This window comes from Saimiri boliviensis, chromosome 8 (assembly GCF_048565385.1).
Source record: "Saimiri boliviensis isolate mSaiBol1 chromosome 8, mSaiBol1.pri, whole genome shotgun sequence".
Taxonomy (NCBI): Eukaryota; Metazoa; Chordata; class Mammalia; order Primates; family Cebidae; genus Saimiri; species Saimiri boliviensis.
The window spans coordinates 100,374,401-100,399,608 of record NC_133456.1 but is presented as its reverse complement, the minus strand read 5'-3'; the positions used below and the strand labels follow the sequence as shown (position 1 = coordinate 100,399,608).

General features: G+C 39.8%; 1 protein-coding gene and 1 pseudogene across 1 annotated transcript in view; both read right to left on the bottom strand.

Annotated features, from left to right (window-relative positions):
- The window catches only part of DNAJC1 (DnaJ heat shock protein family (Hsp40) member C1), a 237,775-nt gene that overhangs the window by 13,033 nt on the left and 199,534 nt on the right, over positions 1-25,208 (bottom strand). The window lies entirely within an intron of this gene.
- LOC141585446 (valacyclovir hydrolase pseudogene) lies at positions 2,726-23,631 on the bottom strand (annotated as a pseudogene).

Here is a 25,208-nt window from a genome sequence, read left to right as displayed (position 1 = left end):
TCAGCCTCTCAAGTAGCTGAGACTACAGGCACATGCCACCATGCACAGCTAATTTTTTGTATTTTCAGTAGAGACAGGTTTCACCATGTTGGTCAGGCTGGTCTTAAACTCCTGACCTCAGGTGATCTGCCTGCCTTGGCCTCCCAAAGTGCTGGCATTACAGATTTGAGCTACTATGCCTAGCCAGAGTTGTCAGATTCCTGATGTGCTCTGGGTACATGTATTTTATCAGATATAAAATGTACAAATAAGTTCTCCCTTTCTTTGAGTTGCCTTTTCACTTTCTTGATGGTGTCCTTTGACTCACAAAAGTTTTTAATTTTGCTGAGGTCCAATTTATCTATTTTTTTAAATTTTGAAGTTTTTGGTTGCTTGTGCCTTTGGTATCATGTCTAAGAATCCTCTGCCAAATTGAAGATCAGGAAGACTTAAGAGTTCCAAATTAAATTAGATTTAGCTGGGCATGGTGGCTCACGCCTGTAATCCCAACACTTTGGGAGGCCAAGGCGGGTGGCTCACCTGAGGTCAGGAGTATGAGACCAGCCTGACCAACACAGAGAAACCCCATTAAAAAAAAAAATGGATAATATTGAAAGGAAAAAAAAAGATTTAAAAAAATTAGACTTCAATTTCTTTCAACAATGTTAGTTTTCAAAGTTAAGGTTTTTCATATCTTTTGTTAAATTTATTCTTATTTTATTCTTTTTGATGAAATGAATGCAATTATTAATTTCATTTTCAGGTTGTTCATGGTAAATGTATAAAAATAAAACTAATTTTAGGCCGGGCGCGGTGGCTCAAGCCTGTAATCCCAGCACTTTGGGAGGCCGAGGCGGGTGGATCACGAGGTCGAGAGATCGAGACCATCCTGGTCAACATGGTGAAACCCCGTCTCTACTAAAAATACAAAAAAAAAAAACTAGCTGGGCGTGGTGGCGCGTGTCTGTAATCCCAGCTACTCAGGAGGCTGAGGCAGGAGAATTGCCTGAGCCCCGGAGGCGGAGGTTGAGGTGAGCCGAGATCGTGCCATTGTACTCCAGCCTGGGTAACAAGAGCGAAACTCCGTCTCAAAAAAAAATAAATAAATAAATAAAACTAATTTTTGTAATATTAATATGTATCCTGCAACCTTGTTAAACTCATTTATTAATTCTAATTTTTTGTGTGTGGATTTCTCAAGATTTTCTATATATAAACTCATGCCATCTGCAAAAAGAGAATTTTACTTCTTTTTCTTAATCCTATTTCTTTTTCTTGCCTGATTGTCCCGGCTAGCACTTCAAGTACAATGATGCATAAAAGAAGCAAGAGTAGGCATCCTTATTTTGTTTTGATCTTAGCAAGAAAGCATTCTGTCTTTCACCAGTAAACATGGTATGGTGGGGTTTTAGAAGATGCTCTTTTATCTGGTTCAGATACTTCTCTTTTATTCCTAGTCTGCTGAGTGTCTTTTTAGTGCAAAGGTGTTGGATTCTGTCAAATACTTATTTATTTATTTATTTATTTTTTTGAGATGCAGTCTTGCTCTGTGGCCCAGGCTGCAGCGCAATGGTGCGATCTCGGCTCACTGCAACCTCCACCTCCGTGTTCAAGTGATTCTCCTGCCTCAGCCTCCTGAGTAGCTGAGATTACAGGTGTGTCTACCACACCCAGCTTTTTGTAATTTTAGTAGAGACAGGGTTTTGCCATGTTGGCCAGGCTGATCTCAAACTCCTGACCTCAGGTGATCCACCTGCCTTGGCCTCCCAAAGTGTTGGTATTACAGGTGTGAGCCACTGTGCCGGGCTCAAACACTTCGCTTGAGAATACTGTGTGATACTGCTTTTTATTCTATTGACATGAGGTATTTACATTAATTGATCTTGAGACATTTAACCAACCCTGCATTCCACTGCCTTCCAAGGTTAAATGCCACTTGATCGTTGTGATGAATATTGTTTTTTTTTTTCTTTTAGATAAATATTAACCCAGGCTGAAGTGCTGTGGTGTTGATTAAAGCTCACTGCAAGCCTCCAATTCCTGGGCTCAAGTGATTCTCCCCACTTAGTCTTCTGAGGAGCTGCAACTACAGGTGCACACAACCATATGCCCACTCCAGGGTGATAATTCTTTTTTTTTTTTTTGAGACGGAGTTTCGCTCTTATTACCCAGGCTGGAGTGCAATGGCGCGATCTCAGCTCACCGCAACCTCCGCCTCCTGGGTTCAGGCAATTCTCCTGCCTCAGCCTCCTGAGTAGCTGGGATTACAGGCACGCGCCACCATGCCCAGCTAATTTTTTGTATTTTTTTAGTAGAGACGAGGTTTCACCATGTTGACCAGGATGGTCTTGATCTCTTGACCTCGTGATCCACCCGCCTCGGCCTCCCAAAGTGCTGGGATTACAGGCTTGAGCCACTGTGCCCGGCCCTGCTGATTTCTAATTTCATTCCACTGGGATTAAAGAACATACTGTATATTATTTCTATCCTTTTAAACTTATTGATGTTTGTTTGATATCCTAGCATATAGTCTATCCTAAAGAATGTTCCATTTGTACTTAAGAAGAACGTACATCCTATTGTTAGATGGTGTGTTTTAGGAATATGTTAGGTCTAGCTGATTTATCATATTGTTCAAGTCTTCCTAGTTGATTTGTCCGGTTGTTTTATCCATTACTGAAAGGGAGGCACTGAAATTTCCAACCATTATTGTTGAACTGTCTATCTCTTCCTTCAATTCTGTCAGTTTTTGCATCATGTATTTTGGTGTTCTGCTATCAGGTATATACATATTTATAATTGTTAGATCTTCCTGAATTGGCCTGTGTATAAATGTCCCTCTTTATAACTCTTTTTTTTTTTTTTGCTTTAAAGATTACCAGAGGACATACAAAGATGTATAAAGATACAGAATATATTGCATTTTACCTAAACAATATATAAAACACAATAGCACAATTCTAAGAAAAGCTTATGATCTAGTAGATTTAAAATTTTTCTCTGCTTCCTGCTGGGATCCATAGGTTGTGATATATATCACACAACCTATGGATTGTGTATATATGTATACACACACACAGAGGAATATATATATATATATATATATATACACACACACACACACAAAACCTATGGATTGTGTGTATATATACACACACACACACACACACACACACACACACACGTACAGGAATTCATACACACTTTTTATTTGAGGTCAACTGGCAAAGTCACAAATACATCTGACCTCAGAATCTCATAACCTGAGATTCATATAACTCTTTAACATCTTAAAGTCATGCTATAGCCTTTCGTATACATCGTTCTTTTCCTCTTATATGAAGAACTAATATATTAAACACATTAATATATTTTCTTACAGACAAATGGATTCCTAATATCAAAATCCCGCCCAGTAAACAAATTCCAATTGTACGTGGGGATGAATTACCTTAGAGAATCATTCACTTAGCACTGATATTCTAGTATTAGAACATAGCCTTTACTGACTTAAAAGTTCTGATACATAGTCAAGAACAAGCTTCCTGTTTCTACAGAGTCACTGACTCAGTTTGAGAATAGCGTGGCCTTATGCTGGTAGTGGATTCTGAACATAGCATCTATCATAATTTGGCTTATCTATCACACATAATCTGAGTCCTTCAGATCATTACTGTCAAACAATAAAAATGATCTGATGTCGTTATTGTCGTTTTGGTGTCATGCCTTTTTTTTTTCACACTTAAAAGGCAACTTAGAACTTACAACATGCTCATTAGATAGAAGCAAAGCACAGTCGATTTTCCAATTCTGTGTGGTCCAATATTAATATTTAAGTCACTATGCAAAGTCTACATCTTCTGTCATAAGACAGTTTCATAAAATGATAACTGCAGTGACTTTTTCTTTTCTTGAGAATTTCCCTTCTCATTAGTTTTTGTCTTGGGAGGAGCCAAGTACATGGCAGATGATGGCAAAATATTTTTGTTTGGGGGCAAGTTTGGCCTCCTCAAATGATCATTTATGATTCTAGGTAGATAAAGAAGTAGTGGTCTACTATAAAGCTCAATGCCTAGGGTGACTGAGTAAGATAGCAAGTCACTTTGAGAAAGCACATGCATCTTTCCGTGACCACGGTCATCACCAAATTGATTTCTCTCCTTTAGATCTGGATGACTTTCAGTAAAGTGGGTACCAATTCACTCTCCAAATATTGACTGTATTTTCTCAGATAGTACACAATAAATTTTTCAGCTACTTATTCTACTTTTGTATCATGTGCAGTTTCAGAAGATATGGGACTTTTTTGTAGCCTCTTCTTGGAAGTAGACATGTATTCTTACATAGTTTTCACACAGGTGAGGCCTCCTCTGCTTATCCTTTGGTACCTTGGGATATCCAATGTGTATTAATAGTCACACGGATTGTAGAATTGTGATGGAGTATGTTTCACCACATTGTGATTCCAAGCAGAAAACACTTTCTAACTCTTCTTAATGCCGAAATTTATCTTTAAAATGCTCATGAAATCAGGGTCCTATGATTTAAGTTTGAGACTGATGATAAGTAAGGGTAGAGTAAATAAAAGAAACCTAAAATAGGTTGCATTCCCTCTAGTAAAAACACTGATGAAATTAACAGAAAATCAAATCAGTAAGTTGAAAATTATAGTTCATAGGGTAGAGTTACTAGGATCAGTCAACAGTTACATGGTTATATATTTCTGTTCAATATAACGAAGAATTTTCCAGTTTTCTGAGTTATTTAAAGTATATGTTCATATTTCTGGCATCTTCAGGTAACTGATAAAGTAAGTACTGAATCTGAGTCATGAACCTTAAGTCATGTTTTTCAAATTCTGGCTGTCAGTGATATTTAAGTATTACTTTAGTAACAAAAATTATGTAACTGCAAAGTTCATTATTTTCATTCATTGAATTTACTCTTGGTCAACTTTTCAGTTGAATTTAGCCCTCATTACATGTGAGAACTACTACAGCATTCAAATACAAAGCATGCTCTGTTACTTGAACATTAAATAAGCCACTTTGAAAAACTGTTTTTTTCTCCTCTCCCTTCTCCTTCTAAATAAGTCACCTGAAAAATGTTTCCAACTGGTAGAAAGCAGTGCTGCTCATTCTTGTTAATTCTCTAATGTCTTTAAACTTTTCTGTGGATTACCTGTCTAGACAGAAAAATATGAGATAATGTGTTCATCTTAACTTTTAAAAAAGAAGGTCTTTCATTAACTGATTGCCTCTGTAACATGGATAGGCATTTCCTGGGAGAAAACACTTATGTGAAAAGACAATTGTGTAGTTTTGTAGATACTGTTACTATGCCAGTGAACACAGTAACAACATATCTATGTCTAGTATGTAATGTGTGGATTTTAAATTGTTTGTTATAGAGCGTTCCCCCATTTACCCTATAAAATCACTAGGAAAGTTGATCACTGTGTAAACTTCAAACTGCGTTTAACTTAGATCTACTCCTGCTCATTAATGCTTCTGATGAGTAGACTCTTTTTAAGAAACTCTGGGAGTACAAAGGGGACACACTAAGATACAGGGGTACGAGGCAAGAGGAGTGCACACCTTGAGAATTAACACAGATGATGGGAAGATTTTTAGACTTTCACAAACCACGGAGTTGTTGGTGGTCTTAGTTAGCAGAGGTCCACCTGACACCTGAGTTACAACAGCATAATAAAGATAGGGCAAAAGAGTAATTACAGATCGTATATTAAGTTGTTTACTATGTAAATTCAGACATTTCATTTAACATTTGGGTGCCTTCAGATTTCCCACCTATAACAATCTCTTGAAAATTCATTTCAGATCTGATGATGAGGTTTTAATTTTAAAATGGGATTTTTTTTTTTTTTTTTTTAGATGGAGTCTCACTCTGTCACCCAGGCTAGACGGCAGTGGCATGATTTCAGCTCACTGCAACCTCCGCCTCCTGGGTTCAAGTGATTCTCATGCTTCAGTCTCCTGAGTAGCTGGGATTACAGGTGTGTGCCACCACACACACCCAGCTAATTTTTGTATTTTTAGTAGAGATGGGATTTCGTCATGTTGGCCAGGCTGGTCTCGAACTCTTTTTTTTTTTTTTTTTTTTTTTTTTTTTTTTTTTTTGAGACGGAGTTTCGCTCTTGTTACCCAGGCTGGAGTGCAATGGCGCGATCTCGGCTCACCGCAACCTACGCCTCCTGGGTTCAGGCAATTCTCCCGCCTCAGCCTCCTGAGTAGCTGGGATTACAGGCACGTGCCACCATGCCCAGCTAATTTTTTTGTATTTTTAGTAGAGACGGGATTTCACCATGTTGACCAGGATGGTCTTGATCTTTTGACCTCGTGATCCACCCGCCTCGGCCTCCCAAAGTGCTGGGATTACAGGCTTGAGCCACCGTGCCCGGCCTCGAACTCTTGATCTTAGGTGATCCACCTGCCTTGGCTTCCCAAAGTGTTGGGATTATAGGCATGAGCCACTGTGCCTGGCCTAAAATGGGAATTTCTATTGATCCAATTACCTTCTATCCCTACCTGATATTGCTGTTAATTTTATTTTCTTGGTACTAATGAAAATTATAATCTTGTTTGTTGTATAACTACTCATTAAGCTGTTTTACATATTTATATTTTACAATAAGGAAGAATAGGTAATAAAAGAATATTAACAACTTTATGCCAATTTATTTCAAGATGTAGTTCAAAGAGATACATTCCTAGAAAAATCTAATGTTCTAAAATTTACTCAGGAAGAAACAGAATCTTGGCTGGGTGCAGTGGCTCATGCCTACAATCTCAGTACTTTGGAAGGCTGAGGCAGGCGGATCACCTGAGGTCAGGAGCTTGAGACCAGCCTGGCCAACATGATGAAACACCATCTCTACTAAAAATACAAAAATTAGCTGGGTAGCCTGTAATCCCAGCTACTTGGGAAGCTAAGGCACGAGAATTGCTTGAACCCAGGAGGCGGAGGTTGCAGTGATCTGAGATTGCACCACTGTACTCCAGCCTGGGCAACAGAGCGAGACTCCATTGCAAAAAAAAATAAAAAAGAAGAACGAGGAAGAAGGAGGGGAAGAAGAAGAAGAGGAGACGGAGAAGAAGGAAAAATAGAGTTTTTTGGGGAGGTGACATCAGCAAGACGGCTGACTGGAGGCCCCTAGTGCTCATCCCTTCCACAAAGACAGCCAAGAACAATGAATAAACCACTACATTTTAATGGAAATAGCTAAAGGAGAGTGCTGGAGCACGTCAAAGAAGTAACAGCAATCCTGGTGAGTGGAGAAACTCGGGACAGCCACATAAAGAACAGAAGGAAATGCCAGGCCTCTGCCACTCCATCCCCCAGCCATGATCAGCTGGGAACCAGGTGGCCACTTCTGCCTTTGATGAAAAGGTAGGCAAGAGGATCCCAGAAGCCCCCACCAACAGCTTAGACACCTACGGGCCTCACCACTGGGGTTACCTGCAGTCCTCACAGGCTCTAAGCCCAGCTGAGGAAGTTACAAAGAAGCTGCCCAGCTTTGTTTCCCCAGAGAAGTCACCAATACTGTGTTCCTCCCACTGTGGCCTCCTGGCCACCATGCCACACCATCTTGGAACTGAAACTAATGCTAGAGTGTGTCTTACTCTGGCGGCTAGTAGTCATGGCACCCCTTCATCCCTGAGGCTAGCCCACCATCAAACCACCTCTGCTCAGTGGTCTGACATCCCTAGGTGGCTCAGCTGTGAGCATCTTTCCCTGTGGAACCAAGCAGTGGTGGAATTTCCACCCCCAACCCTCATTGCCTTGGGCTGAAGCTTAGGCACCGTTTCTCCCTCCTGGGAAAAGGATGGTTTGACAGAACAGCTCCAGCTCTGTCAGCTGCAGCTGTACTCTGCCCTCACAGGCCTGAGCTGGAACTGCGCACTGCCTCTGCTGGAAAGAGGGCTTTGCCAGAGCTCTGCATCTACGGTGCCTGGGCAGTCATGCCCCTCTAGGCCAGAGCTGCAGCAGGACATTGCCCCCTGGGGAACTGGCACCTTGGCTTAGCTAAGAAGTTGTGCATCCCAGGGCTAAGCTGATGTACTACCCTTTGTCTCAGGGAAAACTGAGCAGTGGGTGAGCTCAGACAACGTACCCTACAGGCCAAACAACTCTAGTACTCTGCTTCTCTGCAGCTGGACCAGAACCCTAAAGTCGGGGCTGTTAAGACAACCCCCTCATTGGAGAGTAGCATTATCGCTGTGCCATTTGCTGTCTCTCATGGCCCAAACAACAGCCATGCTTGATCAACCATCCTGGGCTACTTGCTGTCACTGCACTTGGACTCACAGACTGAGATACTGCTGCGCTCCACAATCTCAGGTTGTAGAGTTACCACTACATGGTGCCTCACATCCAACGACCTGTGTTGTCACTGAGCCCTATAGGTTCATGGCCCCAAGCTCAAACCTCCTGAGAACACATTCTTCCCTGGAGTGCCAGAGCTGTGAACTGGTCCCCAGGGATAGCATCACAGCTACAACCTGACCTTCTGGACCTGAGCTGCTAGAAGGTGCCTCAGAGTCACAGATCCTAGCACTAAGGGCAACCTACACCCCACCCTGCCACAGACAGCAAGATTGGACCCCAAGACCCAGGTGCCAAATAAGGTTCCTAAGACCCTGAGCTTAGGACTCCAGCCCCAGCAATGCTCTGAGCACTTGCACCTGGAATTTAGCCACTGTGGCAGCTGCTTGTCACTCGTGCCAAATCTCACACCAAGAGGTATCCCCTTGACTAATTTTTTCTACTGTGGGGGAAGATGAGAAAAGGATTCCAAAAGCGCCTTCTACCAGGTAGTTAACAACCTGTGCTGCTGCTGCCACAACCACAAATGTCTATAACCTAGGCCACTGAGGCACTCACACTTATTACAAATGTTGAATACAGATGAAGAAGCTGAACAGAGACTATACCACTGCACCTACCTGGAAACAGTTGCCATCTACTTTCACCTGGCGCTATAAGACCCAACTACAGGTGAAAGTCTTTCTCTATGTATGAAAGCCACTCTAGAAAGTTTGGAAGAGGCTACTGTTTCACAAGATGTACAGATAGCAATACACGGACACAAGAAATATGAAAATTAAGTAAATGTAACATCACAAAAGGAACACAACTCTTGAATAATAGACCCTAATGAAAAGGAAATCTTCAAGTTGCCAGTATAGAAATTAAAAAGTAATGATCTTAAGGAAGCTCACTAAGATATAAGAAAGTATAGATAATTAAACAAAACTAGGAAAAAAGATCGCGATATAAATTAGAAACTCAACAGAAATAAATATCATGAAAAAGAATCAAAGAGAAATCCTGCAGCTAAAGAATTAAATGAGCAAAAAAATACAGGCAGACATGGTTGCTCATACCTATTATCCCAGAACTTTGGTAGACCGAGGTGGGTGGATCACATGAGGCTGGGAATTCAAGACCAGCCTGGCCAACATGGTAAAACCTCGTTTCTACTAAAAATACAAAAAGTAGGGCCGGGCGCGGTGGCTCAAACCTGTAATCCCAGCACTTTGGGAGGCCGAGGCAGGTGGATCACGAGGTCGAGAGATGGAGACCATCCTGGTGAACATGGTGAAACCCCGTCTCTACTAAAAATACAAAACATTAGCTGGGCATGGTGGCGCGTGCCTGTAATCCCAGCTACTCAGGAGGCTGAGGCAGGAGAATTGCTTGAACCCAGGAGGCGGAGGTTGCAGTGAGCCGAGATCGTGCCATTGCACTCCAGCCTGGGTAACAAGAGCGAAACTCCATCTCAAAAAAAAAAAAAAAAATACAAAAAGTAGCTGGGCATAGTGGTGCACGCCTACAATCTCAGCTACTTGGGAGGCTGAAGCATGAGAATTAGTTGAATCCAGGAAGCAGAGGTTGCAGTGAGCCGAGACTGAGCCACTGCACTCCAGCCTGGGCAACACAGCGAGACTCTGTTTCCAAAAAAAGAGAGAGAGCCTAAATAGCAGACTTGATCTAACAGAAGAAAAATAAAAATCTCAGAGTTTGAAGACAGGTCATTTAACATTACCCAGTTGGTGGGGAGGGGGAAGCAAAAAAGTAAAAAAGAGTAAAAAAAAAAAAGCTTACAAGACTTATGAGACACCACACAGTGAACAAGTGTTCATATTATGGAAGTTACAGAAGGAGAAGACATGAAAAAGGGCATAAAAAAAGCTATTTAATCAAATAACAGCTGAAAACTTTCAAAGCCTCATCCAGATAAGAAAGTTCAAATATCCCCAAATAGGTTCAAGTCAAAAAGATCCTCCCAGAGGCACATTACAATCAAAATTTCAAAGTCAAAGACAAAGGGAAAATTCTAAAAATACCAAGAGAAAAATGTCAGGTTACATGTATGGGGATTCTCATTAGACTTCTCCAGAGAAACCTTGCAAGCTATAAGATAATGCAATAATATATTCAATGAACTGCAAAAAAAAAAAAAAAAAAAAAAAAAAAAAAAAAAAAAAAGCCATCAAAGAATACTATATCCAGCAAAACTATCCTTTACAAATGAGAAAGAAATCCTTCCCGGACAAGCAAAAACTAAGGGAATTTATCACCACTACATTGGCCTTATAAGAAATACTCAAGGAAGTCCTGCAAAAAGTGGCAGCAAAAAGATGATAATCACCATCATGAGAACATTCAAAAGTATAAAATTCACTGTCAGAGCAAATACACAAAGCAGAAAAAGGATCAAATCTTAGTATTACAGAAAACCACCCAACCACAATGATAAGAGAGGAAGAAAGGAAAAAACGATATCTAAAACAACCAGAAAACAATGAACAAAATGACGGCAGTAAGTCCTCATTTATCAATAATAACCTTGAACATAAACAGACTACATTCCTCACTTAAAAGATACAGACTGACAAGATGAATTTTTAAAACATGACCCAACTATACCATATGCTTCCTAAAGAGATTCATTTCACTTGTAAAGACATAGAGACTGAAAGTGGAGGAAGAAAAAAGATATTACATGCAAAAGGAAAATAAAAGTGAAAAGACAAAGCTATATTTATATCATATAAAACAGACTTTAAGTGAAAAACTATAAAAAGAGACAAAGGAGTCATTATATGATAATAAAAGGATCATTTCAGCAAGATGTGAATATACACGTGCAGCTGTGAATACATATGTACCCAACATTGAAGAACCCAGATACATAAAAGCAAATATTATTTTATCTAAAGGGAGATAGACTCCAGTACAATAAATGTTGGGGACGTCAACACCTCACACTCAGCAGTGGACAGATCATCCAGACAGGAAATCAACAACAAGAAAACAATGAATTTGAACTGCACCTTAGACCAAATGGAACTCACAGACATTTACAGATTACTTTATTCAGAAGCTACAGAATACACACTCTTCTCATCAGCTCATGGAACATTCTCCAAGATAAACAACACATTATGCCACAAAACAAGTTTCAAACATTTTTAAAAACTAGCAATCATATGAAGTATCCTCTTGGACCACAATGGAATAAAACTGGAAATCAATACGAAGAGGAACTTTCAAAACTATACAAATATATTAAAATTAAACAACATGATCCTGAATGTCAATTAAAAAATTAAAAAGAAAATTAAAAACATTGCTGAAACAAATGAAATTAAAAGCACAACAAATCAGCTGGGTGTGGTGACTCATGCCTGGAATCCTAGTGCTTTGGGTAGCTGAGGCCGGCGGATCACCTGAGGTCAGGAGCTCAAGACCAGCCTCACCAACAAGGAGAAACGCCGTCTCTACTAAAAATACAAAATTAGCTGGGCGTGGTGGCACATGCCTGTAATCCCAGCTACTCAGGAGACTGAGATGGGAGAATTGCTTGAACCTGAGAGGTGGTGTTTGCAGTGAGCCGAGATTGTGCCATTGCACTCCAGCCTGGGCAACAAGAGCAAAACTCTGTCTCCAAAAAAAAAAAAAAAAAAAAAAAAACCAACACGAAAACCAAAAAAACCAACCAACCAAACAAACAAAAAACACAACAAACTAAGATCTACTGGATACAGTAAAAGTAATATTAGAGAGAAGTTTACAGCCATAAAGGCCTACATTAACAAGGAGAAAGATTTCAAAGAAATAACCTAATGATGCTTTTCAAGGACTAGAAAAGCAAGAAGAAACCAAACCCCAAGTTAGCAGAAATAAAGGAATAACAGAAATCAGAGTAGAAATAAAATTGAAACAAAATAAAAAAACATACCAAAGATCCATGAAACAAAAAGTTGGTGTTTTGAAAAGATCAACAAAACTGATAAATCATTAGCTTAGATTAACTGAAAGAAATGAAAAACATGGATAGTTCACCAATCATTAAAGAAATAAAATTTGTAGTCAAAAATATTTTCTTTGGAGAGAATATCAGCCACGCTTTCTTTTATTATTCAAGTACTTTCAGAACACAACTACTGATGTGAATAAAATAAATAAATTCCTAGAAATCATTAAAATTTAATCAAGAAGAAATGGAAAATCTGAATAGACCTCTAATAACTTAAAAACAAATGAATTAGCAACTAAAAATATTCCCACAAAGAAAAGCCAAGGCCTAGCTGATTTCACTGGTGAATTCTACCAAATATTCACAAAAGATATAATAGCAACTGTTCACAAACTCAGAAAATAGGGGAGGATGGCATACTTCCTACTCATTCAATGAGGCTAGTATTGCCCTGATATCAAAGCCAGACAAAGACATCACAAGAAAACTATAGACTGTTCACTCTCATGAACACAGAAACAAAAATCCGTAATAAATTATTAGCTAACCTCGATGGCTTAGGCCTGAAATCCCAGCTCTTTGAGAGGCTGAAGGGGGCAGATCACTTGAGGACAAGAGTTCAAGACCATCCCGGCCAACATGGTGAAATCCCATCTCTACTAAAAATACAAAAAAATTAGCTGGGCATAGTGGCACACGTCTGTAATTCCAGCTGCTCCAGAGGCCAAGGTAGAAGAATGGCTTGAACTCAGGAGGCAGAGGCTGCAGTGAGCTGAGACTGTGCCACTGCTCTCCAGCCTGGGTGACAGGTTGAGACTCCATCTCAAAAAAAAAAAAAAAAAAAAAAAAAAATTAGCTAACCAAATCCAGCACCATACAAAATTCATGTAAGTCAGAATGTCAGGTTAGTTTAATATCCAAAGGTCAATTAATATAATATGCCATATTAATAAAACAAAGGATAAAAATCATGTGATCATCTCAATAGATGAAGCCAAAGCATGTGAAAAACTCTAATGTCTATTCATGATAAAAACTCTCAAGCTAGAAACAGAAGGGAAGTTCCTTAGATAAAAAGCATCTGTGAAAAATTTACAGCTAAAATCATACTTAATGGTGAAAGACTGAATGTCTTCTCTCCATGATCAGGAACAAGGCAAGTATGCCTGCACTCACCACTTCTGTACAATATTGTACTAAATGTTTTACCCAGTGCAACAAGGTATTAAGTAAATAAATGGACTGAAGGTGTCCAGAATGGAAAGGAAGAAGAAAAACTTCTTCTCCACAGAACTATTAAACCATCAATGTTAGTTAAGTCCACAGGCTCCAAAACCCAGTATATAAAAGTCCACTATATCTCTACATACCAGCAATGAACAATTTGAAAGTGTAATTAAGAAAAAAATTCTGGCTGGGCGCAGTGGCTCACATCTATAATCCCAGCACTTTGATAGGTCAAGGCAGGAGGATCTCTTGAGCCTAGGAGTTCAAGACCAGCCAGGGGAACACAGTGAGACCCTGTCTCTACAAATAAAAACTTAAAATATTAGCTGGGCATGGTGGTGCATCCCTGTAGTCCCAGCTACTTGGAAGGCTGAAGTAGGTAGATTACTTGAGCCTAGGAGGTTGAGGCTATAGTGAGCAGTCGTCATGCCACTGCATTCCAACCTGGGCAATGAAGTGAGACTGTCAGAAAAAAAATAAAAATAAAAATGTAAATAAATAAATAAAGTAATTCTGGCAGGGCAAGGTGGCTCACACCTGTTATCCCAACACTTTGGGAGGCTGAGGCAGGAGGACTGCATGAGGTCAGGAGTTTAAGACCAGCTTGGGCAACATAGTGAGATCCCATCGTTACACAAAAAAATTAGTTGGGTGTGGTGGTATCACTTGTAGTTCCAGCTACTTGAGAGGCTGAGGCAGAAAGATTCCTTCAGCCATGGAGTTCAAAGTTGCCTATGATCATGCCACTGCACTCCAGCTTGGGCAACAGGGTGAGTTCCTATCTTCAAGAAAAAGACAGAAAAAATAAAACAGTTTTTCTCCATAAGATGAAAAATATTACATGTAATAAAAGAAGAACCAGGTTTGCATATTGAAAACACTGTAGATAGAACTCTTAAAAGCTCCAAATAAATGAAAAGACATTTTGTGTTCATGAATTTGAACATTCAAAATTGTTAACAAGGAAATTCTCTCCAAATTGATCTATAGATTCAATGCAAATGAACATCCATGAGCAAAAAGAAATAAACTTGACCCTTACATCTCACCTTAAACACAAAAATCAACTCAAAATGGATCTTAGATCTAAATGTGAGATCTAAAACTATAAAATTTCTAAGAAAATACAGGAGAAATTCTTTGCTATCCTGGGTTAGGCAAAGTTCTTAGGAATAACACTAAGAAGCATAATCTATAAAAGAAAAAAATTGATAAACTGGACTTTACTAAAAGTAAACTTTTGTACTTTACATGACATCATTAAAAAACACAAAAAGGGCCAGGCGCGGTGGCTCAAGCCTGTAATCCCAGCACTTTGGGAGGCCGAGGCGGGTGGATCACGAGGTCGAGAGATAGAGACCATCCTGGTCAACATGGTGAAACCCCATCTCTACTAAAAATACAAAAAATCAGCTGGGCGTGGTGGCGTGTGCCTGTAATCCCAGCTACTCAGGAGGCTGAGGCAGGAGAATTGCCTGAACCCAGGAGACGGAGGTTGCCGTGAGCCGAGATCGCGCCATCGCACTCCAGCCTGGGTAACAAGAGTGAAACTCCGTCTCAAAAACAAAAAACAAAAAACAAAAAACAAACCATAAAAAGACAAACCACACAGTGGGAGAACATATTTGCAAATCATATATTTGATGAAAGACTTGAGTCAATAATATACAGGTTGAGTATTCCTTCTCCAAAATGCCTGTGACCAAAGTGTTTCAGATTTCAGATTTACTTGGATTTTGTAACATATGTTTTCTACGTACAAGCTGAGCATCCTAAATCTGAAAATCTGAAATCTGAAATGCTCCAACAAACATTTCCTTTGAATGTCACGTTGGTGCTTAAAAAGTTTCGGAATTTTGAGCATTTCAAATTTCAAATTTTCGGGTTTGGAATGTATAACCTATAGATAAAGAACTCTTACAACTCAATAATTACAGGAAAAACAACTAAATTAAAACATGGACAAAAATTATGAATAGATATTTCACTAAAGACATATGAATGGCTAATAAAAACTATAATAGATACTTAACATCATTATTTATTAAGGGAGCGTATATTAACACACAGTGAGATACCATAACACTTGTATCACAATGGCTATAATTTTAAAAAACTGGAAAAAGAACAAGTGTTTGTGAGGACATGGAGAAACTGTAACCCTCATGTATTTCTGGTAAGAATGTAGTATGGTACAGCCACTTTGAAAAATAATTTGGCAGTTTCTTTAAAAGTTAAACTTATTGGCCGGGCGCGGTGGCTCAAGCCTGTAATCCCAGCACTTTGGGAGGCCAAGGCGGGTGGATCCCAAGGTCAAGAGATCGAGACCATCCTGGTCAACATGGTGAAACCCCGTCTCTACTAAAAATACAAAAAAAAAATTAGCTGGGCATGGTGGCACGTGCCTGTAATCCCAGCTACTCAGGAGGCTGAGGCAGGAGAATTGCCTGAACCCAGGAGGCAGAGGTTGCGGTGAGCCGAGATCGTGCCATTGCACTCCAGCCTGGGTAACAAGAGTGAAACTCCGTCATTAAAAAAAAAAAAAAAAAAAAAGTTAAACTTATTATATGACCTAACAATTCCACTTCTAGGAATCTACCCAGGAGAAATAAAAACACACAACCATACAAAGATTTGAATGCTAATGTTCATGGTAGTGTTACTCTAATAGCATCAAAGTAGAAATAAGACAAATGACCAATGAGCAGAGAACAAATAAAATGTAGTATTTATCCATATAATTGAGCAATAGAAAGACATGAACTGTTGATATATGCTACAACACGGATGAACTTCAAATACATTTTGCCAAGTGAAAGAAGCTATATGAGAAAGACAAAATACTGTAAGATTCCATTTAAATGTAATTTCCTGAAAAGAAAATAGATCTGTGTAGCCTGAGAGAACAGGAGTGGGAAATGACTGCTAATGGGATTGAGGGAACATTCTGGGTGATGAAAATGTCTAAAACTGGATTGTGGTGACTTCACAACTCAACAAATTTACTAAAACAACACGAGATTTACTCTCTTAAATTAGGTATACAGTACAATACTGTTAACTATATGCACAACATCCTACAGAAGACCTCTAGAACTTACTCATCTGCATTACTAAAACTTTGTATCTGTTGAACAACTATTTTTCCCTCCCTTCAGCTCCTGGCAACCACCATTCTATTTTTTGCTTCTGTGAATTTGGTTATTTTAGATAACTCATAAAAATGGAATCATAAAAATAGTATCTGTCCTTACAGGAGTAGCTTATTTCACTTACTATGATGTTCTCAAGGTCCATGCATGTTGTCACATATGGAGGATTTCCTTTTTCTTTTTTTTGAGACAAGAGTCTTGCTCTGTCGCCCAGGCTGGAGTGTAGTGGCATGACCTTGGCTCACTGCAACCTCTACCTCCTGGGTTCAAGCGATTCTTGTGCCTCAGCCTCCCAAGTAGCTGGGATTACAGGCTTGCACTACCACACCCGGCTAATTTTTCTATTTTTAGTAGAGACAAGGTTTCACCACGTTGGCCGGGTTGGTCTCAAACGCCTGACCTCAGGTGATCCGCCCGCCTTAGCCTCCCAAAGTGCTAGGATTACAAGCGTGAGCCACCATGCCCAGCCATTCCTTCTTTTTCATGAAGAAATAATATTCTATTCTTTGTATATACCACATTTTCTCTAGACATTCATCCATCAATGGACATTTGGGCTGTTTCCATGTCTTGGCTATCGTGAATAATGGTGCAATGAATGTGGGAGTGCAGATACCTCTTTGAGATCTTGATTTCACTTCTTTTGGATCTATAACCAGAAATTTTTCTAGAATTGCTAGGTCATATAATTCTACTTTTAATGTTTTGTAGGAACCTGCACACTGTTTTCTATAACAACTGTACCATTTCACATTCCCAGCAACAGTGTACAAGGGTTCTAATTTCTCGAAATCATTGCCAACATTTCGTATTTTTGTTTTTTTTTTAAATCATGGCCGTCCTAAGAGGTGCAAGATGTCTAATTGTCATTTTGATTTGAATTTCCCTAATGATTAGAGATGTTGAGCATCTTTTCATATACCTGTTGGCCATTTCTGTATCTTCTTTGTAGAAATGTCTTTTCAAGTCCTTTGCCCATTTAAATATCAGGTTATTTTTTTTGCTCTTGAGTTGTAGGAATTCTTTACATATTATGGACATTAACACCTTATCAGATAAATGGTTTGCGAATATTTTCTCCCAGTCCATGGTTTGTGTCTTCACTCAGTTAATTGTTTTCTTTGCTGTACAGAAGCTTTTTAGTTTGATATAGTCCCACTTATTTTTGATTTTGTTGCTTGTGTTTTTGGTGTCATAATCTAATAAATCACTGTAAAGACCAATGTCATGAAGCTTTCTCCTGTTTTCTTCTAGGCATTTTATGGCTTCAGGTCTTACAGTTAAGACTTTAATCCATTAAAAAAATCTTTGTATGGTGTAAGGTAAAGATCCAATTTCATTTTTTTGCACGTAGACATCCAGTTTTCCTAATTACTATAGTTTTGTAATATATGTTGAAATTAGGAAATGTGATGTCTCCAGTTTTGTTCTTCTTTCTCAAGGTTGCTTTGGATATTGGGGGTCCTTCGTAATTCCATATATGCCTTAGGATTGGTTTTTTAATTTCTGTAAATAATTTTTTTAAAATAAAAAAATTTAAAACAAATTTAAGTACTATGGTTTTAATGTGTCCCCCAAAGTTCATTTGTTGGAAACCTAATCCCCAATACAACAGTGTTGAGTGCTAGGACCTTTTTTTTTTTTTTTGAGACGGAGTTTTGCTCTTGTTACCCAGGCTGGAGTGCAATGGCGCGATCTCGGCTCACCGCAACCTCCGCCTCCTGGGTTCAGGCAATTCTCCGGCCTCAGCCTCCTAAGTAGCTGGGATTATAGGCACGCGCCACCATGCCCAGCTAATTTTTTGTATTTTTAGTAGAGACGGGGTTTCACCATGTTGACCAGGATGGTCTCGATCTCTCGACCTTGTGATCCACCCGCCTCGGCCTCCCAAAGTGCTGGGATTACAGGCTTGAGCCACCGCGCCGCGCTAGGACCTTTAAGAAGTGATTAGCTCAGGAGGCTTCCTTCCTCCTTAATGGGTTAATGCCCTTAAGGCAGGAGTAAGTTATTGCAGAAGTGGGTTCCTGATAAAAGAATGAGTTTAGCCCCCTTCCTTTCTCTCTTGTGCCTTGTGAGCTCTCCAGTCCTTCCATATTATACAGTGGGATGATGCAGTCAGAAGGCCCTTGCCAGACACGAGTCCCTTGACTTTGTACTTCTCTGCCTCTAGAATTCTAAGAAATCAATCTCAGTTCTTCATAAATTATCTACCCTTAGTTATTCAGTTACACCAGCACAAAACAAACTCAGACAATGAGGTACACCTATATATACTGTCATAAAAAATTTAAAAACAATTGCTTTGTTTCTTCACATTTTAAAAAGTTATTTTTAAAAATCAAGGTCATGCATGTAAATAGCTTTTTACCAAAAGCAGTACACAAGGGCTTATGACAAGAAAACAATGTACCTTACACACACAGGCAATCATTTCCGTTCACAGTTCTTCTGAAGGTTACAAGGTTACAACTATACTTTGCTAATTAACATGCCTTTGTATACAACATCCTGCATCTAATCTCTTTCCCACCTCTACCAACAACCTCGGCTCCAAACCACCATTGTCTTCTGCACAGACAACTGAAATAGCCTCTTACCTGGCTTTCCTTCCTGCTTCTACACTTCCCCACCAAGCAGTCAGAACAATGTTTTTAGATCACTGCACTCCTTTACTCAAAATCTTCCAGTGCTTTCCCATCTAGCTCATGGTAAAATCCAAAATTTTCGCCTTCGTCAAAAAAGGCTGATATAGCCTGGTCTTCCACTACTTCTCAGCCTCATTTCCTGTAGTCTCCTTCTCCTCCTCGTGCCTTAGCCATATGGACCTCTTTGCTGGGCCTTGCACACCCCAAACATGCTCTTGCTTCCAGGCCTTTGTAGGTGCTATTTCCTCTGCCTGCAATGCTCCTTCTCAGACAACGTTATTCCTTCACTTGCTTTGTACCTCTGCTCAAATACTACCTCTCGGAGAAGACTTTCCTCAGAACCCTATTTTAAAATGCAGCTCCCTCAGTCTCTATCTGCTTACCCTACTTTATTTTCTTCATGTTACTTGTCACTATCTAAGAATTTTCTTTTATTGCATGCATTCAGGTTCTTTCTTTCTTTCTTTTTTTTTGAAAGAAAGAGAAGGAGAAAGGGGGAGAGAGAACAGGAGTCTTGCTCTGTTGCCCAGGCTGGAATGCAATCATTCAGGTTGTTTCTATCAGGTTTCTCCACAGCTCCTTAGAGGAATATCTTTGCTTGCATGGTTGCAACTTAGTTGCAGGCATGTTAGTATTCAAGCTGAATGGAAGAGAAAAATAAATAGGAGCTCCTATGAACACACATTACTTTGATTATGTTCTCCTGAAAAGAAATTAGTGACACAGCCATATCAGAGTTTGGGAGGCTTGGGAATGCAGTGTCTTTAGGCACATATGTGCCTGACTAACAATGTCCTACTAGAGAAGGAGAGAACGTTTTGGTGAACAACATGACACAGTTTTCCACAATGTGTAGACTTGAAAAACTGAAAAATAATCTATAAAACATATAAAATGCTTAAAATATAAAAAGCCACCATGTAAGATATTACATAATTATGACCTGGTAAATATTATTCACCACTGAGACAAGTCCTCTTTCTACCAATCTACTTTTTAGTATAATTAAATTTAAACTATGTCTCTTTATGTCTGGTTTTCTTGTTCGCTGTGAAATTTCTAGTGGCCATTTTTTTTTTTTTTTTTTTTTTTTTTGAGACAGTCTCACTCTATCACGCAGGCTGGATGGAGTACAGTGGCATGATCATGGCTCACGGCAACCTCGACCTCCTGGGCTCAAGTGATCTTCCTGCCTCAGCCTCCTAAGTAGCTGGCACACAGGTGTGTGCAACCACACCTGGCTAATTTTTCTTTTCTCTCTCTCTTTTTTTTTTTTTTGTAAAGATGAAGGTCTCTCTGTGTTGCCCAGGTTGGTCTCAAACTCCTGGTCTCAAGCGATCCTCCTGCCCTGGTCTATCAAAGGGCTGAGATTATAGATTATTAGCTGGTGCCCTCTGCCTTTTCTTTCTTTTCCACATTTTTCCAAATGCATTTTTCTAAGTTCTCAGCCATACTATCTATTCTATGAAGCCTCTGTCCCTCCCAGGGTCCCTGTCATGCAGTCCTTAGTTCTCCTGATCCACTATTTCTTGGATCCCATGATGGCCTCTTCAATTTATTCCTTTTGTTGCTGGAGTACAACCTCAGGAAAATTTCTAGGAAAGGGTACGAGTTCTCATCCCATGTATTTACCATAACACTCTGTCAGTTCTAGAATCAGAACCATTTCCCCTCAGCATTGTGAAGGCATTGTTCCCTCATCCTCCAGAATCTAGCTGCTGAGTGACCTGGGTCATTCCAATTTCCTTTACTTTGGAGGCATCTTATCCAAAGATAGTTTAAAGATCTGTGTATGCTCAGTGTTCATAAATATCCCCAAGATCTTTTCCACGTTTCCTCCTTGATTTTGAGAGACTCTTACATAGTAGTCTCGTGTGTCCCCACATCCTGAAAATGTAACCGTATTTTTTACTGAACAATGATCTTGCCGCTCTTTTCTCTGTCTCACACTAGAACTCCTCATCAGATGTGAACCCCTTGTACCAGGTTCCTGTGTTTTCTTTTGCAAGTAACAGAAATCAGTACTATAACACTTTTCACTTGATGGGCAATGGTGAAAAATATAGTGTTCAGTTTTTATGAGAGTATGAGGAAGTGACCTCTCTTCCACCAATTAGTGGGAATGTGTATAGTTACAATCCCTCTGCAGACCAATTTGAGAGCCCTCAGAGGCTCTAAAAACATTAATATTCTTGAACTAAGCAGCTTCTAGGAATGCAATCTCTATTTCTAGGCATACAAGATAACAAAACAGGTATGAGTAAAAAGACAATTTTTTAAAACACCATGTCCATCTCAATGAAATAGCAAAAAAAAAAAAAAAAATGAAGCAATTTTAATGTCAATCAATAGGATATTCTCTAATGATATCATGGTAGCATAGGCTATCATGTAACTCTTTAGAAAAATGATGTGGGTATTATTTATTACCATGAAAGATACTCATGTTCTAGAGCTACGTGAAAAGGAGAGGAAATAGATTAATACTATTAAAATTATACATATTCATATATCTACATAGAAACACTAAAGTCTCTAGAATGATATACAATGTTTATATATTGTTTATACAGTGTTATACAAACACATTCATAGATATCTTTGAAATTATGGTTGATTAGAAAAAAAATTTAGCTTGAGTATATTCTTTCTTTTCTTTTGAAGCTTGAACGTCTCAGATTAAAGGTATAGTATAAACTCAAGATTTCTTAAAATCTCCAACATTAACACTATAAATGCTCCACCTAAAATTTGAAAGTAAATTATGGCAGGAATTTACCTTTTAAGACAATAGTGTAACTTGTCACAACTTCATGTTAGAATATCAGATTTAATTTTCATAGCTATTGAAGTTAGAGGCTTTATTCCATTTTTTTTTTTTAAAGGCAAGGTCTTACTCTGTTGCCCAGGCTGTAGTGCAGTAATGCAATCACAGCTCATTGCAGCTTTGAAGTGGGCTCAAGTGATCCTGCCACCTCAGCTTCCCGAGCAGCTGGGACCACAGGTGTGTCCCACTTTGCCTGGGTAATTAAAAAAAATTTTTTTTTGTAGAACCGAAGTCTCCCTATGTTGCACAAGCTGGTCTTGAAGTCCCAGACTCAAGCAATTCTCCTCCCATCCCAGCCTCCCAAAGGGCTGAGACTGTAGCCATGAGCTACCATGCCCAGCCTGAAGCCAGAGGCTATTTTCATTATGTTATACTCATTTGGTCAGAATAAGACTGAATGGACAGGTAGAAAGCCCAGGCGGAGAGTTTCAAAGGCATCATGGTAACAGGGAATAACACGCTTATGTCCCACACTAAGGAACCACCAAGACTCAAGTGTGCATTCTCATTGTAGGAAGTCTTCTGCTAACTTGTTGAATTCATCTGCAAAACGCAAATGCAGGTTATATTTGGTTTCTGGAATCAAATGCAGCCGTGAGCATTTCATGTGCTCATGAATGAAGTCGGCATGAAACCTTGGGACCAGAGGATCCTTCTCGCCATGCACAATCAAGGTGGGGCACTGGACCTGGGGCAGCAGGTGCTGGCAGATGTTACCATCTGGGAGATTAATTTAAACTGGCTTCTGCCATCCACCCACTTTTCACAGGTTCTGGCAAAGTAGTCATACCCATAGAGGGCTTCTAGAGGCTTTCTTATTCTCTCACGCCATTTAGAAATATCTAGATGCCCTCGTAAGTCATGCTGTCTTCATCAGTGACACAGGCATTGGCGCCCCAAATCACCATCTTCTGGATGTAAGATGGATATTTTGCAGCAGCAGTGAGTGCGGTTATGCCCCCATCACTCCACCCCAGCAGAGAAACCTTCTTAAACTTCAGCGACTTCATCAAATCAACAGCATCTTTAGCATCCCTTTCAAAAAAGTCTACTGGGAAGTCGCGATGTGAAGGCTTGGAATGTCCATAGCCTTCAGGATCCCAGGCGATCACTTTAAAGAGCTTCTTGCTGAGGTCCGGAATCAGTCTCTCCACTTCCCAACATCTCAGGAAGTGGCAGGACTGCGTGATCTCCCTCTCCAGCCTGCTGGTACTGCAGATGGACGCCATTCACAGCCACTTTGGCAGAGGTTACCGAGGTGCTGAACCCGGCCGCGTGTCCGGCCTGTGGGACGAGGATACTGAGCTTCAGTGCCGAGAGCAGCAGCCGCAGCCGCAGTCCGCCGCCCCGACCGCCCAGCACAGACACCACAGACAAAGGCCGGGTCGCTGCCGGGAGTGCGCATGCACTGAAACCAAGCGCTGTAGCCGGCCCGAGTGTATTCTTTGATGTTTTCTTTTTGCTATGAACATAGAGTTTTATCAAAAAAGGGGCTAACGAGTCAGGCACGGTGGCTCACGCCTGTAATCCTAGGACTTTGGGGAGGCCAAGGTGGGCGAATCATGAGGTCAGGAGTTCGAGACCAGCCTGCCCAAATGGTGAAACCCCGTTCCTACTAAAACTACAAAAAATTAGAGGGGCGTAGTGGTGAGCGCCTGTAATTCCAGCTACTCAAGAGGCTGAGGCAGGAGAATCATTTGAACCTGGAAGGCAGAGGTTGCAGTGAGCTGAGATCATGCCACTGCACTCCAGCCAGGGCGACAGAGTGAGACTCCATGTCCAAAAAAAAGAGCTAATGATAAAAGTCTCTAGATTAAAATTTAAAGTGTTTTCCATACAAACATTAATAAAGCAGAATTAACCAGAGGTAAAATGTTATTAGATAAGTAATTCAAATATGTGATCCTGTCCCAGTTTATACTAATAGCTGTGTCACCTTGAACAAATATCTCAGCAGCAGTTTACTCAGCTGTAAAATAGGAAAAAATAATGGTTGCCAATCTACCTCACAGTGTCGTTGTGAAAAATCAAATAAAAGTATATTTAGGCCGGGCGCGGTGGCTCAAGCCTGTAATCCCAGCACTTTGGGAGGCCGAGGCAGGTGGATCACGAGGTTGAGAGATCGAGACCATCATGGTCAACATGGTGAAACCCCGTCTCTACTAAAAATACAAAAAACTAGCTGGGCATGGTGGCGCGTGCCTGTAATCCCAGCTACTTAGGAGGCTGAGGCAGGAGAATTGCTTGAGCCCAGGACGCGGAGGTTGCGGTGAGCCGAGATTGCGCCACTGCACTCCAGCCTGGGTAACAAGAGCGAAACTCCGTCTCAAAAAAAAAAAAAAAAAAAAAAAAAAAAGTATATTTAAATGTTTTGAAAAGTGTAAAATACTACAAAAATGAATGATGGAGTAATCAGTATTATCACTAAAGCAATTAAAAATAAAAATGTTGGTTTGATTCAGAATGGGAGAAAATATTTGCAAACTATGGATCTGACAAAAGTCTAATATCCAGCATCTGTAAGGAACTTAAACAAGTAATCCCATTAAAAAGTGGGCAAAGGACATGAACACTTTTTAAAAGAAGATATACATGCAGCCAACAAGCATATGAAAAAAAGCTCTATCACGGATCATTAGAGAAACGCAAATCAAAACCATAATGAGATACCATCTCACACCAGTCAGAATGGCTATTATCAAAAAGTCAAAAAATAACAAATGCTGGAAAGGTTGTAGAGAAAAGGGAATGCTTATACACTGTAGGTGGGAGTGTATATTAGTTCAACCATTGTAGAAAGCAGTATGGCAATTCCTCAAAGAGCTAAAAGCAGAATTACCCTTCAACTCAGCAATCCTATTACTGGAAATACACCCAGAGAAATGGAAATCATTCTACCATGAAGACACATGCACATGAATGGTCACAGCAGCACGATTTACAATAGCAAAGGCATGGAATCAACTTAAATGCCCACCAATGACAGATTGTATAAAGAAAATATTTTTTATATATACACACACACACACACACACACACACACACACACACACCATGGAATACTATGCAGCCACAAAAAAGAATGACATTAT